The 16,572-nt window shown below is 38.1% G+C and overlaps 1 protein-coding gene and 1 long non-coding RNA gene across 2 annotated transcripts in view; both read right to left on the bottom strand.

Annotated features, from left to right (window-relative positions):
* Nucleotides 1-16,572, bottom strand: part of LOC105680235 (ecdysone-induced protein 78C-like) — a gene marked incomplete at its 3' end in the record, with an annotated part of 111,550 nt that overhangs the window by 22,635 nt on the left and 72,343 nt on the right. The window lies entirely within an intron of this gene.
* On the bottom strand, nucleotides 14,020-14,445 carry LOC117151188. Its single transcript, XR_004460929.1, has 2 exons — nucleotides 14,257-14,445; nucleotides 14,020-14,222 (listed from the first exon to the last, which is right to left on the bottom strand). It is a non-coding gene; the product is annotated as an uncharacterized LOC117151188 (long non-coding RNA).

Raw genomic sequence — 16,572 nt, 5'->3', positions numbered from 1 at the left:
TTGTAACTGCTGGTACAAGCGGAGAGGGGGTGATTCTACGCGAAAATAGAAGTCGAAAATATGGAATAAAAATTTTTTTTTTTAATTTTTCCATCGAGATAAAGTGCACGCGTACCGAGCGAAAATTCAAAGTCGATTTTCTCAAAAACAAAGCCTCAAACGAAAAATGTTTATTCTATATTTTCGACTTCTTTTTTCGCATAGAATCACCCCCTTTCCGCTTGTACCACCAGTTACCAACCACCCTGTATATATGTGTACATATATAATCAACGATCTTGATGTCTTTTAAATGTGCAAGAGGGTGACAAAAACAGTCGTTTAACCTCGAAATCGAGTGAAAAGATCACTTTGACGAGCAGCTGCATGACAACGTGTTAAACGTTAAACTTGTTCTTCCATGAAAGAAACGTTACCCATCGTATTTTTCACCTGTCACCTTCGTATCAGTTTAATTGCGCAAGAGGGACCAGGAGTCGGTCCAGTCGGACGTTAAAATTCCGTTCTAAATGGAAGTTCACAGTATCCAGGAATTTTCAAAGATGGTCCTTGCGCGCGATAGCAGTTAGGGTATCGCGTCGGAAAAACATGTTTCGCGGTGCGAAACGCTATCGTTGACGCGAATCTACGCGTACACGAAAGCCATCAGAGGTTGGCCATTGTCGAGGGCCAGCGATGCGTGGTCGCTACGACGCCAGACGTTCCGGAAACGGTGGCAAGGATGAAAGGAGAGAGAGCGTGGCTCGAGGAGGAGCAGCTACCACCGGTTTGAGATTTACGTTCGCCCCGTGAAAGACCGGGAAACGTGCTCGTGTGTGACCCACATCGCTAACGAGACGTTTCGTTGATTAAATAATGGCAGCGCCTATTATTGCGCATTCGAAGCGGATAAGATGGCCGAGAGGTGCTCTCTGAACGACGATTCTCTGCCCGTGCCAGAGATCGCCATGATAAACGATCGCGACGATGCTCGCGACTCAACGTAACACTGTAAAAGCTGTGTGCTTTTGTTTGAAATAACGAATCGCGGACGTACGAAGGCTTTCACGGGTCGAGGTTATCGACGGCTGAAAAACCGAGGTTGCTGCTAGAACACTCGTTTCAGGGAGAGATTTGTCTCTTTGGGAAAGTATCCTTGCGTTTTGATCCACAGAAAATGATAAACTTTTGCTGTTCAGGGTTATCTAGGGGAAAGTTCCGTCGATTACGATCGTTTGTTCGTTTGCTGTTTGCCACGAGTATATTTTTCGCTTCCTCTATCAGCGTATTATATAGCGATCGCTGTTTTTATCTTACGTTATATATAGGTACATACCGATATAGCGATTACAGAAGTACTTGCACGTATTCCTATTTTTCGATGAAGCGTTTTTTCTTTTATTAGCTTGCCCATTCTGTTTTAATAGTATCGTATTTTTGCGATTACGTACATAAAAGTAGCGCTAAATGATCGCGGAAGTTTAATATACCTGGCCGTAGTTAATCGATACGTGTATGTTATAACAATTAAATATAATTGCGAGCAAATATTTTTTATAGACTCTGTAAATGAAATGGAGCAACGACGCGTCGATTTGCTCTAAAGGGGTGTTTCACTTGCACTTAGCTTTTCACCCTCGCACCGTCACACAGGGATATGTTTATCTGTTTTAGAAAGTTCAATATCTTGTCGTGCTGTGTTCTATCACCCGGGAACGACTGGACGTTGCTAGGTATTTTTCTTCCTTGTATCGTCGTATCTGGGCCAGTAGCAAAGTAGATGATCGAAAGTGATATTACTGTTATCGTTACAGATACTATATTTCGTTTTGCTTTTTATTGGTCAACGCGTTCACTGCTCGTGGCTGTTTTATTAACATACATGCAAGTACATAATTTGTTACCAGCGTATTCGGTTCGAAATTGAACTTGTAGATGTGACTGTTAATTATTATTATTAGTTTCCTGGATTAGCGATACGATTAACCCTCCAGTGAAAGCTACTACGTATAGATGTTGGTACAGTAACAAACAATTTTTTTTACAAAAAGGCTATTTCTCTCTACGTTGTAGAGTATGAAATACACGTGTTCAGTTTCGGAACACTAAATTAGTATATTTACGACAAAAACGAGTAAACACTGTACATTATATAAATATTGATATTTCCTTTATGATATTTTTATATTTTCAGGCAGAAATAAATAATATTGTGTTTTCTAAGAACTAAATTACACTATACTTTGACAATGTCTTTCAGAACTCATTTTAATAAATATTATGCTTAAGCTTAGTAAATATTCAATGATCGATTGATATGCATGTGGCGAGTCTATTAAGACCATTGAAATATGTATACTTCTGGATTTGCACACGGGAATAGTATTAAATCTTAAGAAGAACATATCTAAAGTATGGAATTAGAAAGTGAATTCACAGATAAGAGAAATTTCACCGGTGAAAATACGTTTTTTAAATGGAAGCGATCATTGCTCGACTGATGGATGATAGCACTACGATCGAAGAAACGAAGAAACTAAATTATAACTAACAAAGATGTGAGGAATACGATTGTATCGGACGTGTTAGATTAATCATAGGTGAATTATGGCGTTGAACGCGAAAGGAAACGAAGTAATGATAGATTTCATTCAATCGCGTATTTATATTTAACGGTATAGGTAATTGCGATCAATACGACATTCTATACTTGTACGTTTAACGGTACATGTAATTACGAGCAACAGAAATAGCGTACTTCTACTGCTACAGAAAGTGCGATAATATTCGCAATACATTTTACCTTTATACATTTCCAGTCAACGAAGAACGAAATTTACTTAGAGGTAAAAATATACGCGAGGTATCGCGGAATAATTCATCGTCGCTAGAGCGTTGATATTTAAAGAAGTTCATATTTTTATAAACCAGAGAAATAATATAATTCAAATTTATATCTGCTTCGCGTGTTAAAAATCACAAAATTATTATAATTAAAAATCGTATCTCTTTCATTTTGGATATTTTATATACTCTCGCACGCTAGCCCTTTGAATTAATCAAACGTCAACTCCAGTTAAACATTGTATTAATGACGATTAATCGTTGCGATTGAATATCGTGATAAAGTACAGCAGAAACAAGCCCAGAGCAATAAAGAACAAAGCCAATTGGTAAATGAAAACAGAGTTACTCTTTCGGTGATACGCCCGAAAACGTAATTTTAATTATCAAATTTCAACATGTATGTTAATTAAATTTCGACTTTTTACCGTATCGAATATCATCGATTACTCACCGATGGGTTAAATTATCGCCAAACGATTCTGCTTTTCTCTGTTATTATTATTCACCCACTCACTCTTTCTCTCACACACGCACACATATCTGTGTGATTTCACGTTTCATGTTTATCAGACGTTGTTCTTGTGAGATTAATCATCGTGTATTACATGTACGTGTATCGTGTGCCCGTTGACGTTATCGATCTCTTGACACACATACGACCCGATTTATATTCGGATAACTGCGGAAAGAATTGGGTCGGGGGATGGGAAAATACGCGAAATCGACGCGGTCTCGTTAAGCGAAATCGCGGACTATCGAGAGGAGAGAGCGACCCTCGAGGAACACTGCCTAATTAATTTCATAATTCTGGTTCGCGAGCCTCGAGGAATAATCGCCATAAGGGCAATAATTTTAATTCAGCGTAATTAACGAGAATCGTATTTTCGATATTTTTCGGTGATTTCGTTTGGCCAGCTGCTAAAGTAACGACGATACGACGGTGTAATTATTGTAATGGACGAGATGTCTTCGATTTAATACGTTGGCAGAAAGGGGAATTATTTTTTCTTTCTCCTCTATGCGAAGCCTCTTTTTCCTTTTTATTTAATTAGGAAACAATTTTCAGGGTATTTTCTCTCTGTACGATATGAATTCTTTGCGTGTTATTTAATTAAGTACTCGAAGAATCTTGGATGGAAGCTTTTCGTGCAATTTACTTCGACCATGGATTCAAGAATCAAAGTAGCTGCTGACCCACTTTCTTCATCCTAATTGTTTTTATTTTTACCGTCTCCGATAAATTTATTTAGTAAGACTGTTTGTTTCTTCGATTATTTCATTCTCAGTTTGTTGCGAAGATTTATCCTAATAGAATAAATGGAAGAATACCGTTTGAATTAATTTAGAAGATTCAAGGGAATTCCATTTAAGTTTCCTTCTTCGTCGAAGTCAAAATATCAAAATAGTACAGCGTAATGTGTATATAACGCTGGTCGCTTGCTCGTTCTATTTATCGCGAGAATTTAACAAATTATAATTCGTACTTCTATTACAATTTAATATTCATTTAATAGCACGTATAATAAAATAACTAATAAAATAACTAATAAAATAACTAATAAAAGTTATGCTAATAAAATAATAGATTTTTAATAAATTAATTAGAAAGTAAAAACAGTTGAAAGCATTCAATTTCTATTCGATACCACTAAGTATCTCGATGCGTGTGGCCACCGTTCTACATTACATTACGCGTAATCTCATTTGTTGAAATTTCACATTTTTCATATCCCGCGAGTAAATTCCACTTCAATAACGAAAGTGCTCTCGCAGTCCAAGAGAACATCCCTCGCGAGATGAAATCTTAATATCAATACCGTGGGGACAGATTTGGCATATTAACGAAGCAATAAGCGCTTCTGGGGGGATAGTTCGAGTTAAGCATTCCAGTTTTGCGGTAAGCAGCTCATATATATTACGAGACTTGTACACGTGTCTCTGTAACGTCGATATAATGTCTATGTAATATCGACGTAACGCGGCGGTGCACGACACGCAACGCGTTAAATGGCGTACAGATTGGTTCATTAAGAAACGTTCGTTAGGAATAACGTATCTTTACCGCCTAATTATACTGTCATTGATATTAAAGCGAACGAATAGTGAAAATATTCTTTGTTCCAGAAGACAGTGGAAACACGAGGAACAGACTTGAGAAGAAAATTGGAACAGCAACTTTTAGAAGACCGTTAATCGTTAATAAAACGAGAACGTTTAAAAGAATTCAAATTTTTACGAATACGTCTAAAAATCTGCAGCCTGGAAATTTATCGTGAAATTTAAATTTGTATCTTCATTATGGAAACTCTAGTTGTACGCGCTATTCTTTTAATGGCGCCAGAGAAATGGAATTGTACCGTGTAATATAGCAGAGACATCGGCAAGTAGCTGAGAATTGTTTCAAAGGGTTTAAAGTTGCGGAACAATAAAACAACGATACAGCTACTTTGCGTATCGATCTATAAAACTTAACAGACTCACGCCAATTTCCAAATATATATTCGTAAGTGACTATAAACAAACTTCCGCTGTACTCGTGTTACCGTCTTTACCAAAAGCTTAGCCAAATTTGCTCGATATCTTGAAACAATTGGCGCACGAAGATGATCCACTGGGTCGATGGACGAAACGGAGAGCGCAACGAAACCGCATCGTCGGATCGGCCCGGACTAATGAAATTAGCAGAGCACGGGAAACCGGCAGGCCACGAGCTTCAACTGACAATAGCGGAAACTCGTTCGAGTTATCGCGCTCTGTGTCGAGAGTTCTCGCGAGGAAACAGCAGGATAGTTGTACGGAGAAGTTTAGAACGCGGCCTCGACCCGAGAGCCGGAGAGCCACTTCACGGCATTTAGCAGCCCTTGTTTACAAGGAAGCGGCGCGCATCGCATATATTTGCTCGGGTCACAGCATTCGTATTCCAACCGACTGTGTGTCCGTCCGTTCGTACTCCGCCATGCAGAAGTGCAGTGTGCGAGTGTGCCTCTAGTGCCGATACGTGATGGTATTTCGACGAGCCAACCGATTCCAGGGCCGGCCATAGAGAGCTGTCGAGCCGTGTGCTTTGGGAATCGTCACCCGATCTCGTCTTTTCGCTTTTCTCGTCGTTTCTCTTCCATTTTTCTCTCCTTTATTATTCTATCGCGAAGAAGCGAAACAGAGCGGCTGGACTTTTTGGAAGATTTGTCGTGTCGTACAGTTTTACACGAGAAATTATTCACTTTAGCTTCTTCTTGCAACGTAGAATTTCGAGAATGGAACCGGAGATGAGATCAATCGGTTTATATTGAGTTTACTGATCGTACGAATAATAATTACCTTTATTGAAAAATATATATTTTTATGCATAGTTTTCTTTCTAGAGCAAATGGGTTACATGGTATTTACATCTGCACGCACCAAAAGTGATCGCAAAATCGGTTCGTCTTCGTTATCAATTTTTTATTGTGTAACTGATGAAGTTTTCGGTTAAATGATATGCCTGTTAATTTTAACAGGTTAAAACTCCATTTTTTTTTTGCCGTTTATATGAACTTGTTGAGAAATAAACAGTTCGCGTTTATGAAACGAACTATTTCTTTCCAATATCTGTGAATTTTTTCGTTAATGTAACAGAAGCTCGCTAGTGGGTAAGTAGATTCAACCGATAGGAGAGTATATGGTCAGACGCGAATTATAATTCAAATAAATGCGGCTCGTATTATAAACATACCACTGCATCGAGTTGTAGCAATAGTTTAGAAACATTTATTGATGTACCCGTCGTGGCATAATGATATGGCATAGGCCATCAAGAATTTAACACGCATATTTTTAAGAATATAAATTATATTGCATTAAGCGCATCTGTTAACAATTTATAGAGAAAGAAAACGACGATGGTGTGACAGAAGAAAGAAGACGTTAAATCAATGTTTTACGAACAACGCAAGAATCCATACGTATCCGAAGCACGAAGTTTGAAATTTCCAAAGAGAGAATTTCATTTCGTGGAAGAAGATTCGTTCGCGGAGTAACAAGAGCCGATAATTAAAAGTTAAACATTAGACGAGCGAAACGAGATTGTCTCAACTAAATCTTACGTATCTAGTTAAGAGTTGCGTGTATGTTTAACTAACAACCAAAGATTAGCAGGCTCGATTTTCTCGTTCCAAAGATCGAACATTCTTTTCTGGTAGAAGGTTCGCGTTCGTTACCTCACTTATTACGTGATATATACCAGCACAATGAAAGTTAAACACAGTTCTTATCCTTAAATTGCTGCATTATGTAAAGCAGGAAGAAAATTATTACCTCATCTTGTTAGATTTAGTCATTCGGTCTTCGATACCTTCGAATATTCCGAATTTTTAATTTTCCCTTTTGCGTCTTTCCTTCTAAACTACATAGTAATGCATAATTAATAAATACCAAAGGATGAGTAACAATAACAGTAACATACAAATACCAGCGATGTGCAAATTCCGATAGAAACAGTGAATTATGTATGTCGGTAGGTTGCCTGGCAACTTGAGTAACTTGAGTTGCCTGACAAGTTCAAAATATACAACTATAAACGTTTCTAAGTTTCAACTTATGGCTTGTAAAATTTCCCTAAATAATATTAATTCGCTATGTAATTCTCCTCTCTTCCATCTGTCAAGATCCGAATTTTCTCAATCCCGGCTCGAGTGTACAGATCCTACCAGTTTGAATCTCGACGAAAGCACGACTCTCTACTCCAAAGTTCTCCTCTCGACGATCCCTTTCAGAATCGGTGAAACTATACCAGCTAGGAGCTTTCGAATTCTAAACCTCATTAAATCAACTCGTCCGGTCTAATAAGGAGCAACGTTTGTCAAAGGACGAGGCTAATCTTCGTCGAGTTGAAGGGACACGCGAGATGCATTCCATAAGCGTACACGGGCGCGAGACAGATAATTTATGGTCGCGTTTATGCGTCCGCCTCGTTCGCTTTCCCGATGCACTTTCTACGGGCGATGTCTACCCGCTGCAACGAGGCTCGAGCCTCGATTCTCTTTCTCCTCTTCTCCTTCCCCACGATTCTCACTTTCTTCTTCCCTCTGTTTCTCTCTCTCTTTCCCTCTCTCTCTCTCTCTCTCTCTCTCTCTCTTGTTCCTTTTCTGCGTTGCGTCGTTTCTCTCGTTCCGCCTTTTTCTCTCTTTTCAAGTGGCGCTGGCGCACGTTACGCAATTCCAAAGATATATGGTCGCTTCAGGAATATCTTCGGCCGGTCTCACGCGTGTTGCTACATATTTACCGGGTGGCAATTTCGACTTTTATCTTTGATTGCCAGTGCAAGTGCTTTCTCCTTGGATGAAAACTATAGCGGTTAGCAGATTCGTAGGTTTTAGGTGTGTCGTAGATGGATCGCAAAAAGTATTTGTTCGCCGATTAAAAGTGTTTTGTTTTTTCTTAGCATTTGTTGTTTTACATCTATACAAGCATTTTGTCTTTTACGCGAGTCTAGGTGTTTTTCGTTTTTTTCCTTTTTCTTAAGGTTGGAGCTATAGTAAGTAGCCAATAATAAATTGTGAAACGTGCAGCGAGTGAGTAGAATTGACGTAAATTTTTGACGTGGAATTTTTTCGTTCATCGATATAGATCATTTTTAATGATACGATTGTAACAGTGCACGATGGCTTTTATCGAAATCTCCACTCTTTCCACATCATAACGTTGACTTAGTATACGTACGCGAATGAGTATATTCAACAATAGTTTCAAGCATAATCAAACCTCTAACTTATATAGGTATGCATTTATAAATTAAAATTGGAAGAAGATGTCGATGTATGTGAAATTCATTCTGTTTCATGAACAATTAAAATTCTCTTCTGAAAACAACGTTCCAGCGTCCCCTGGATAGTTAAAAATCAATGCAACTATAAATAATACACAACGTTCGTAACTCATTTCCCTTCCCCGTCATCGAACTCGTCTGACAAAAATTTCCGACCTTCGCAGAAGATTAAAAATCGATAAACAAATAAATAATAAATATACGATAATAATCGTAACCCTTCGAAAACAAACTTTCAAAACCCTGAAAGGTTAAAAGTATTAATAGAAAAGATGAATAGTACACGATAATTCTATTCCCAACTATTAAACCTTTCCGAAACAACGAATTTCCAATGTCCCAAGAATATAAATAACAATAATTTCTAGCCACATCTGCAAACCAAACTTTCAACGTCCCTTAAAGCGAAGAATCGATAAAAATATAAACGATACGCGATATGTGTAACCCTAGCCAACAAACTTTCCTGAAAAAAAAAAAAAAAGAAAACTTTTGATATCCCCTAAAAAGTTAAAAATCAATAACCTTCGTACGCTTTCATATCTTTTTTTCTTTTCTTTTTTTTTTACAAGCGTTATTCCTAAGCGTAGCTAACGAACTTTTGCAAACGAGATTTTCGACGTTGCTCGAGAAAATGAAAAACCTATCGAAAATAACAACTGCGAACCGTGACGATGCGATGTTAATAAAAGGGCGATGACGAGCGAGACAGGAGGATCTCGATGACGTGTTCTCCGAGACTGGACAATTAGGGACTTTGGAGATCGTCAGAGTGGGGGATTATATGGGCAGTGAACAGGTGTTGTGCAACGAAAACGCGGAAATGCAATGTCGATAAACTCGTCTAAGCGAGAGAGCCCCAGACGACCGGTGCGGCGTCGCCAGACTCTCACTTGCCTTCCCCTATCTCCTCTGCCGGTTTCTCTGGCACGTTACAGAAATACACCGGGAAAATTATGTCACTAATGCGTCTGGATATATCTCTAGACGTGGAAACGTCGCCGTTTAGATGCGCCGTGGGGCTAGCTGGAGCATCCTCGGCTCTAACACACGAGCGCGCTTTTCCTCGTCGCACCAGGGTTAATTCGGTCGGATAAGGGTTAATTCCGTTGAATCATTTATTTTCTCGAAGAAAATTGCCATGCATTTGAATTGGTATAAATTGTTACTGTAGATTTGAATCTTCTGTCTTAGAAGGAATATTCTTTAAACGGAAGATTCCCACGCGAAGAGGATAATTACAGTTGTTAGCGTCGATTCGAACTTCTTGGTTTAGATTAGTATCGTAAATCGAAATATTTCGAAATAGTCAGCTTCCATCGCGAATAATAAATAAGAAGAAGATTTAAATTTTCTATTTTACAAAATGCTATGAAGATCAGAATATTCTAAAGTAGGAGATTTCAGCGCGAAGGAGATGCGACGAAAGAACTGCTGTCGTGTATTTATATCAATTGAAATGTTCTATCTTAAAATAAAAATATTTTATAGTTCAAAGATAGTAAAACTTAACGCAAAGTGATGTGTAACTTTTTAAGAGTTAAATTCGGTTTGCTGGTATTACGTTCTCTTTTTCTTTGGAACTTTATTTAGGCGGATACCCTTTTTAGATCTCGACTGATAGATAGAGAAGATATAAGACGATAGGGATAATAAGATCGAACGAAGGAGATATCGATGTTCATAATGGAACCGCGTTGAATGCATGCTGTGTTATAGAGCGGACGAGAAAGTACCACTACTGTGAATTAGAATATACATTTTGAATGGAATATTCTGATATTAGTTACGAAGAATGATGTCCTATAGAATAACGTTTTCGATTTGCGATTTTTTATTATAAGACCTGTAATATTTTTATCAGCAGGAAATTGTTCGTTGCATAAATTATCTCGGTACGAAGAAAGCGTAAAAAGCAGAATTTGTAAAGTTCTCCAATCGAGTTTCATAATTTCGCGACTAATGATCTTTGAATTATTAAACAGATTAAATAGTTAATTAAAAAAATTATACGGCTATTATAAAGTGAAAATTATATAAGTATTACGTGGAAATTGTATAATATTCCATAACCGACAGTGTTCGAGATATTAAAGTTATTAACAGTTGAAAAAATTGTACATTACACTGTATGGAAATTTTTATCGGGTATACGATATCGAAGGAACATGAAGTTGAAGTTTCATTCAAATAAATGGCATCTCTTACGCAGTAGCTCGTTAATAATCGCCGTAGAACACGGCACTGTAGGTTTCATTCCCTTTTAATTACGAAAGATAATACGTCATTAACTAAGGTAGTGAGTCGAAGGAAAACAATTTTAATGGAGAAAGCTCTGATCGTTTAGAACATCGTAAAGTCAGAGGGAATGCTATTGATGAATAAATAACTCCTGGGATGGCTTGTTAATTCTACCGAACATAAACCGTATTACGAGCACATTAGATTTAAAGGAGAAAGTAGCAAAGTGCTGTACTAATGACTTTAATTTGAATATACACGCCGAGACGTTTGACGACTTCCATTTTTTCCTCCATACGGAAAGAAAAGAAATTGACAGATTTGTTCGAGTTGGCCCGACAACTTCCTTCGTCTGCAAATTCGATTCGGAGATTTTTAATATCACGTCTTTAACCAGTTTGTCAGCTACGAGTATTTATCTAAATCTTAATTAATAACGACATTATTATACGTGTATTACATTGAAGCATCTGCATATTAGATAAAAATTTAGAAACACCTAGAATAAGAGAAATCGATCGATTCGTTTATCGAAGAAAATTCAAAGCTGCGTGTCTAGGCGTGTATCTGTAACTGGCTAAAACTAGCTCTCTCTAGAATCGCTGGATACTTGCTATAAGCCTGGCTCTCACGACATTGATTGCTCTTAGAAACGCTCACACGTATATTCGCGTACAAAGGTAAAATAAATTCATCCGACAGGGGCGTGTTTGATCGCACGCTAATTACAAATTCATCGAAATAAAAAAAAAGAAAAATAAGAAAGAGAGAATAGTGGAGGAGGGAGATAGATAAATTAAGAAATTACGCCTTACGTCTTAGCTATATGCATATTTGCATGTTTAAAGTTGCCTACGGAGCGGCGGGTATTAGTTGCATGTCTGTTTCTTCCCGTTACAATACGCAGAAATATTTTTGCATGCATGCCGCGGTCCGTGAAGCACCTCGAGATTTCATAAGCGTTTCCTCGTTAACAAACGCCATTGGAGGAGAGAGAGAAGGAAAGGAACTAGAAAAAAAAACACGTTTCTCACGATATTTCATCCCGAGGCTGGCACCGATCCATCAAAAAAGTCCTAGACGAATTTTTCTCCACGCATCCGCAACTATGCTTCCGCGTATACGGATTTTTCAATGCGTCGCGAAAGTTCCTCCACGTCGGATAACACGTGCAAGCGTGACTCTCGTCGTGATCGTGCGCGAGATCATGCTTCCACATTAATGAGAAATCGATCGGTGCTCGATCGAATAAGTTGCGTGATACGTGCGTGTATCGCGTATACGGGGTGTCCCGTAGGTCATAGTACAATTGTGCGAGTTCAGGTGAGTACAAATTATTGGATTAGCAACTGAGTGATTGCGGATTTTGTCATTAGCTGGTAATTACAAAAACCGCAATCACTTAGTTGCCAACCCAATAGGTCGAAAATATACAACCAGATCTTTCTACACGGCGCTTCGTTTTCGATGAAATTGAATTTGAACATTTGCTTAATTACGGCAAGAGATTATCCTACGTGCGAAAACCAGTGAGAAACGTGGAATATTTCCCCGTTGAAGGCCTGGTTTTCCAAAACGCGTACCTGACAAATTCTCAAATCTCGTTCTCTCCAGAACGTGGTGTCTGACGAATAAATCCTATTCTACGTTTTCCACTTATCTTCGTACGTAGGATAATCTCATTTCGATCATTCGCTCCTGTTCCAAACGAAATTACCCAAACTCGGCTAGACTTCGAGATTTTCGAACTCGATTCCGTCGAAAAGGACGCGTCGTATAAAAGAATCGTATCACGTATATTCCCGACTTATCTTTCCACGTGGAACAACCACCTTGCCGATGGTAATATACAATTACTGGGACACCTTGTGTGCGTCGCGGAGAGTCGAGAATACTTGAAGCACGATCAACGACCGAGCGTCGGTGAAATCGTATAGAAATTCATTTCGTTGCCGACTAGACGCTATGATATCTCATCCATTTATGAGTCATTACGTTCTCACGATACCCTTGCTGCAAAACGTCTGAGAAATATTATCTGTAAATGCCTTGGTGGCAAGATGGCAAAGCACATAATCGATGAGGAACCTGTTAGACCAGAATTTTAAATTGAATCTTTATAGGGTATTTAGAAATTGCATGGTAAATGAATATCTGTCTGTGCGTGTTAAGAATATCGATTGGGATTCTCGTAAAGTTGATTCTTGAAATTTATTTGACTCGTGGTATTTAATTACGAGGAATATATTGGTTTTTGACGATTTCAATATTTGGTGCGTATAAGAGAGCTATCTCTGTGAATCGTTAGGTTGGTAGGTGATTTAGCGTATGGAACAGAACGTACAAATCGATTGTAAATAGCAATTAATCACGCAAGAATAATATTAACAAATCTTGGAAGATTCTACCGAATATCCTAAGTACAGAAAGTTTTGTTGTCGAAGTGGTCACCACTTCTAAGATAACTCTACATCTGATCTTTTTAGTTTTCTCAAGCACTGGACAGCGTATAGACGATAGACTGGAACGAAGGCAGACCATAGACAGTAGATAGGCGACGATGGCCTCGGCGTTTTCAGTTATAGGGTACCACCAGGGACCAGCTCAAATTATATTTCTACTTGTACTTACATTTCTGTATTAAAATATATTTTCTACTTTACAATTTATCCACGCGTCCTTCTGTTCGTACATCTAATAACCTCAACATTTATAAAACATGGAATCCTCACGGGGAACCTCTTATCTTTCATTCGATATTCTAATCCCAATCTCTAATCGATATTTTCATGCCTGTAAAAAGAACTTGAACCCGAGAAGAAACCTCAATTGCTACAAGCGTAGCTACTAGAAAACTACTAGAATACGCATTTTATAAACCGTTAGAAACTATTTATTATTGTTTAGTCCGTGCCTTTCGGCTTTGGACGAACTTCCGGTTTTACATCTCTTACACCTAATTCCCTTCTTAGATGTCTACCTCCCCTCTTTTCCACTCTATTCTATTGCACTACCTTGCTTATCCTACCTCTAAAAACTAAGCATTAGGAACTATAAATTATCAACTAACGACTAAAAACTGCTGCAACTTTGGTCTTTAGCCTCCTTATTGTGCCTCTTTCTTGTCGTTTGCCCTTCTCTTCTCTAGCATTGCTTTCAGTTCTGCTAAACCTTCTCCAGTCTTGTTCAGCATTTTTCCTATGTCTTTTGGTCCTCCCGTTATTTCACATTCTTCTATTACATGTCTTAGGTCTTCTTCTTTCCTTCTGCATAGTCTGCATCTTTTTCCCCCTCTTCTTTCCAGTATTCCCTTGCTTTGGTCTCGTTTGCGCATCTGAATCTTGCCAGTATTCTTCTGTCCTTCCACTTCATCCTCCCTTCTGAACACTTTGGTAATTTCTCTTTGGCTATGTTTCTTTATCCTTATCCTTTTCCCCCTCTCTTCTGTTTCTCTCTTTCTTCTTTCTTCTATAATTTGGTCTGCTGTCATCCCTTCTTGCTCCTCTCTTGTTTCTATCTGCGTCTATCTCCTTTTCTCACCTCTTCTAGTCCCTTCTTTCTCTTTCTTGCTCTTTTCCCTTCCTGACCATCCGTTAGAAGCTAATCAAAGAAGTAGCACACCGGTCACACGTTTCGATTATAATATGACGTAGTGTGTTAATAATACGCAGTGGCGAATTCGATTCACGTCTGCCTCAAGATCTACGAAGCATTCTAGAAGAGATACACGCGTTTAAATGCGATTTTCTAGCAAAGAAGGTGGACGATTAACACGTTGAACATGTAGATAGGAATTTCGACGACGTTACATGATCTTATGAAGTTTCTTCTTCGAGTTTTCAAGCGTCTAAAACGCTTCAAGTTGAAAACTTGCGACATAATACACGTATTGTAAGTTTAAAGCTTATCGTCTAACGACAAATTGTATTGTTACGTATTAAATATATACACACAAATATACAGGATGGTTGGTAACTGGTGGTACAAGCGGAAAGGGGTGATTCTACGCGAAAAAAGAAGTCGAAAATATAGAATAAACATTTTTCGTTTGAGGCTTTGTTTTCGAGAAAATCGACTTCGAATTTTCGCTCGGTACGCGTGCACTTTATCGCGTCTCGTCATAACGAATCTCACTGTAGATCGTTGTCTCGATGGAAAAATGAAAAAAAAAATTTTTTATTCCATATTTTCGACTTCTTTTTTCACGTAGAATCACCCCCTTTCCACTTGTACCACCAGTTACCAACCACCCTGTATATATATACATTGTACCTACAATTTCCTCGCCGTAGAAATAGAAACAGATTAAGAAGAAGCATTGGAAATGGACTGAGAAATACGAGAGAAAACGGTGTTTATCCGACAGATTTACCAAGAACTGATGTTCAGGGCTCGTTAACTAACTATGGCAAGGAAAATAAACGCGACGTCGAAGAAGGGAGGTTGATACCGTGACAATACAATGCCAAGGGTGAGTGACTATGAAACGAAACGCGCCAAGTGGAACCGCAATAGGGACCAGGAAGGAAAAAAAAAAGAATCTGCCAACCAAACAGCGCCTACCAGCTGGTAACGATCGTTTCACGCGATGATTTATTAGCAACGTAGCTGACACGATCGACGGCTTCGCATTCCAAAATAAACAACTCTGTTGACGTTGTTTTCGGTCTAAGCGCTGTGCAATTATTTCGATCAAAAAAGCAGAACCCTGTAAATAACGAAAAAATACGGGACAGGTGTTCGAGGTTTGTAAGAAATGTAAACAGTAACGGGAGAAGAGATATTTTGAAAGAGATTGGGAATAGAAAAAAAAGTCATATGTCGTGTAATTAAATGAAATCTGAATGAAAGAAACGTAAGTATTTTATGTATTAAAAAAAAAAAAAAAAGAAAGGAAAGAAATTGCAGAAGCATTAAAAACAGTGAAAAGCTTTTAGAGCGGGCAACAACACGCGCATTAGCATATCAGATATGATTAACATAAAACAACCCGGCATGAAAGAGACTAGGAAATTAATAAACCAGAACATAATTAGAAGTAATTAAGAAATAAATAAAAGAAGAAATCGTTTCACAAATCTAAAGAAGTCGGGATATAAAAACGGTAAAAGCTTTCGAAACATCCCATGATAACGCTAGAATTTCAGATAAAATTCGCCTGTAATGTTCGATATAAAGAAAGTTACGAGATAAACGAAATATTTTATAACAAAAAAAAAAAAATAATAAATAAAAAATTGTACAAACACGAAAAAGTTAGGAAAGGAATAAGAAGCAAGGTGAATCGGCACATAACACGAGATCATCGTCTGTTCCTCGATATTTGAACGAAGTTAAAAGATGAGCACAAAGGAAAACGCTTTTAAGGTAAAAGATAACATCAAGATTAAGATATGACGTTGGACATATTTCATCCTGACGCTTGAACGGTACTTAAAAAATAATTTCCACGTTCTCGTAAATATCTTACCACATACTACGTACGAATAACGTGTAAGCAAAAAAAAAGAAAAAAAAAAGAACGCACACACGTAACTAGAACGTGAAGTCGAGGCGTTAGAATATCTCCAAGCACTCCAGCGCGTAATTCACGCGGCAAATCAAGCCTCGTATAGGAAGTTACGCAACTGGCTTCTCTCAAGCGTGTCTCGATAAATTACATAATAAATGTCTCATAACTAAATTATGTAAAAGCGAACGGT

This window comes from Bombus impatiens, unplaced genomic scaffold, assembly GCF_000188095.3.
Source record: "Bombus impatiens unplaced genomic scaffold, BIMP_2.2 scf_0106, whole genome shotgun sequence".
NCBI lineage: Eukaryota > Metazoa > Arthropoda > Insecta > Hymenoptera > Apidae > Bombus > Bombus impatiens.
Note: the sequence above shows the minus strand (reverse complement) of the source record. Positions and strands in the feature narration are given on the sequence as shown.